The following is a 4627-nucleotide window of genomic DNA, read 5'->3' as shown; positions in this document are numbered from 1 at the left end:
CTGCAGAGTGTAAAGAACCGTGACCTGTCACTCCCTGTTCCGGGATATGGAACTGCGAACGCGGCCGGAAAGGAGCTCCATGAAGTTCTAGTAAACCGGTGAAGGCTGACGGACATAGTTCTTCTGAATAAAAGCAACCTTTTGAAGAAATGGTTATGAAAACCTGCATTGGTATTAGACTTTCTGGTCTAATGCGGTAGCTAGTGCATTAAACACCTCTTTCCTATAATGAACTTGTTGAGTACGCTCGTACTCATCCCACTCTTAAATCCCCTGCTTAGATATGAAGGCATCGAAGGAGGATCGACAGTGCAACTCGAAGGCCGAGGAGTCAACAACTACTTCAAGAGACAGGACCCTGTCAGAGGATTTAGATACCACATCCAACAAGGAGAAAACCTAGTTTAGCCATAGAAGGGAACTAGCTTCCTAAACCTAGCTCCTACTTAGCTAGAATCTATTCATAGCCTCTATAGCTAGTCAAATACTCTACAAATAGAGTTCGTGATAGTATTAGACTACGAGTCATTCTTCTGGAGTTTATGTGCAGATTTACCTCATTGTAAAGTAGGAGGCTGTGATGATCTTATGTAACAGAGTCAATGTTGTAATTCTATAGACATGCCTTGGACCCGCATATGTTTCTGTTGTACCACTCTGAGCGATATAATACTAGTGGAACGGTGTTTCATTGGTGCTATATCAGACTTGCATACTACACCATGCAGTGGTATGCCGGGTCACCACAGTATTGGAACAACTCATTTTTGGAATGAATCCAATGCATCTCCCGGAGTTCTCTCTGATTTCTCCGAGGATCTTGAATGAATCCCTAAGCATAGTATACCCTTAAGCATGCCACTCAATGTTTCGGGAATTCGTAGACATGATCGAGACACATATCTGATCAATGACCAATAGCTGGATCTAGAAACCCACAATGGTCCCTACGTTTTCCATGAAATAACCTTACCGCTTGAACCTTAAACATTGATTTCTATTCCCTTTGTCTCACGGTACTTGGTTTGTCCGAGATCGATCTTCAGTATATTTCCATACCTAGTTCGATCTCATTACCAATAAACACATTTACTCGTCCTCGTGACATTACATTCCCGTGACCTATTCACATGCTTGCAAACTTCGTATATGTAATCTCACCGAGTGGATCCAGAGTATATATCCGTCATGCGGACGGACAAATTTCAATCTTGATGCGTACGCCTTAACATACCCCTTCGGAATACCTGAGAGACACATTTATGATCACCCTGTTACAATGTGATGGTTGATGCAGTCAAGATAGCTTCCGGTGATAGTGATTATAAATGATCTCATGGTCTAAGGAGTAGGTTACTACGCTTGTAGTTATCGCAGTGTTAAACTTTGTGACAGGATCTCATTGCAATACTTATGTTGGGTCTGTATGTAGGGATTCGTTGCATAGAAAACAAAAAAATTCCTACCGCGAGAACGCAATCCAAGCCAAGATGCAATCTAGAAGACGGGAGCAACGAGGGGATGATCAAGACTAACCCTTGAAGATTTCCAAAGCCTATAAGAGTAGGCTCTTATTGCTGCGGTAGACGATCACTTGCCGCTTGCAAAAGCGCGTAGAAGATCTTGATCACGGTGCCACGATCGGGCAGCACCTCCGTACTCGGTCACACGTTCGGTGTTGATGAAGACGACGTCCTTCTCCCGTTCCAGCGGGCAGCGGAAGTAGTAGCTCCTCCTTGAATCCGGCAGCACGACGGTGTGGTGGCGGTGGTGGTGGAGAACTCCCGCAGGGCTTCGCCTATGCGCTGCGGGAGTATTATGTGGAGGAGGAGAGGCTAGGGTTTGGGGAGAGGGGAAGGCTAGGGCGCCGGCCAAGGGCAGCCCTAGGTGGTGCGTCCAAGAGTGGGCAGCCCCCTCCCTCTCCTCCTCATTATATAGGTGGAAATCCCCAAGTGTTGGTATCCAAGTCTTCGAATAAGACCCCAACAATGAAACCTCCCATAGGTGGGAAACCTACTCAAGGGGGGAAATCCCACTCAAGGTGGGACTCCCACCCCTTCCTTGGGGGGTTGGCCGGCCACCCTTTGGGGAGTCCACCTTGGACTCCTCCCCTTTAGGGTTGGCTGGTCATGCAAGGTGGAGTCCCTCCGGGACTCCACTTTCCATGGTCATTTCTTCAGGACTTTTCTAGAACTTTCTAGAACCTGCCATAAATGCACCGGATCATTTCCAAACTTGGAATATGACTTCCTATATATGAATCTTATTCTCCGGACCATTCCGGAACTCCTCGTGATGTCCGGGATCTCATCCGGGACTCCGAACAAATATTCGAACTCCATTCCATATTCAAGTTCTACCATTTCAACATCAAACCTTAAGTGTGTCACCCTACGGTTCGCGAACTATGCGGACATGGTTGAGTACTCACTCCGACCAATAACCAATAGCGGGATCTGGAGATCCATAATGGCTCCCACATATTCAACGATGACTTCAGTGATCGAATGAACCATTCACATACGATACCAATTCCCTTTGTCACGCGATATTTTACTTGTCCGAGGTTTGATCATCGGTATCACTCTATACCTTGTTCAACCTCGTTTCCTGACAAGTACTCTTTACTCGTACCGTGGTATGTGGTCTCTTATGAACTTATTCATATGCTTGCAAGACATTAGACGACATTCCACCGAGAGGGCCCAGAGTATATCTATCCGTCATCGGGATGGACAAATCCCACTGTTGATCCATATGCCTCAACTCATACTTTCCGGATACTTAATCCCACCTTTATAACCACCCATTTACGCAGTGGCGTTTGATGTAATCAAAGTACCTTTCCGGTATAAGTGATTTACATGATCTCATGGTCATAAGGACTAGGTAACTATGTATCGAAAGCTTATAGCAAATAACTTAATGACGTGATCTTATGCTACGCTTAATTGGGTGTGTCCATTACATCATTCATACAATGATATAACCTTGTTATTAATAACATCCAATGTTCATGATTATGAAACTAATCATCCATTAATCAACAAGCTAGTTAAGAGGCATACTAGGGACTCTTTGTTGTTCACATAACACACATGTATCAATGTTTCGGTTAATACAATTATAGCATGGTATGTAAACATTATCATAAACACAAAGATATATTATAATAACCATTTTATTATTGCCTCTTGGGCATATCTCCAACAGTCTCCCACTTGCACTAGAGTCAATAATCTAGTTTACATTTGTAAAGATATAACACCTTGGCCTTCCGGTGCTTTATCATGTTTTGCTTATGGGAGAGGTTTTAGTCAACGGATCTGACACGCTCAGAAACGTATGTATTTTGCAATTCATTTGCGTCTTAACGCATCACTCATTTTTCAAATGAGTTGGCATTAAATATGTTTGGTCTTCTGGTGGAACCTTAATTCCGCGGTCTGAAATATGTCACTAATATTGTCACACACAATATAGCTTCAAAGTTCAGACACTATCGGAACTACACCAAGTTCTCAATGAACTTCTTGACTTAACATCCTCAGTCATTGTCAAAACAATGACATACTCTGCCTTCGTTTGTAGAATCCGTCACAATATTTAGAACTCTTCTAAATCTAGCATAGACAACTTCTAGCTCATCGTGCTACCTTTTAAACAATACTTAGTCTAATTTGAGATTGAAATTTTATTTTCATATGTGACAAAACAAATATCGGTGCAACATCTTACAGCGATTTGTTTGTCATTTCCCATACAAAACTATATATATATATCCTTGGTTTCTTCTAAAGTACTCAAGGATACTCTTACTGTCGTCCAATGATCATCATATGAATCATTCTGGTATATGCTTATAACACTTTATAGTACATGACATCTGATTGTGTACATATTATTCGTGATCTATAATCACTCATGTGTTTTTACTCATTGAGTGTCAGATACACTCAAGTCTTGTTAAAACTTAACATGACAAGAATATTTTCTATATTGAACTATTCCAATATCTATTCTATGTACTTTGACTTAAACATATTATGTGTTTTAATCTATCTTTATAGATCTTGACACAAAATTTGTTTCTGTCTATATCCTTTCATTGAAGTTAATTTCTTCAATGAAACCTTTTAATCAAGTATATAATTACATCATTTATAACCAACTATATGTCATCTACATAAGTATTATAAATATGTCTCAGCGCTCCCACTTAATTTCTTGCAAATGCAAGTCTCTTCATCGTCTCTGATGAAATCAAAAACTCTTTGACTATTTCATCTGATGAAGATTCCAACTCCGTGATACTCACTTCATCCAATTGAAGTTCGTATACCTATCTAGTATTTTACGGACTAGCAAATCAATTGGTTGTATCTTGTATACACCTTTAATACACACTTCTGTTAAGTAGTGTATTATGCCATCCTACTACCATATCTCATAAAAGAAATATGTGGTGATTACTAGAATAATCCACATAGACTATAAGCATTGCTACGGAAGATATAATCTTATCGTAGTCAACTCTTTGAACTTTGTTTTAAACAACTTTTCAACAAGTCGAGCTTCTTCAAGGATATTTCATCCAAGTCCATTAATTTTATAGATCTATTTACTT

Source organism: Lolium perenne, chromosome 7 (genome assembly GCF_019359855.2).
Source record: "Lolium perenne isolate Kyuss_39 chromosome 7, Kyuss_2.0, whole genome shotgun sequence".
Classification (NCBI taxonomy): Eukaryota; Viridiplantae; Streptophyta; class Magnoliopsida; order Poales; family Poaceae; genus Lolium; species Lolium perenne.
This window is presented reverse-complemented; position numbering follows the sequence as displayed.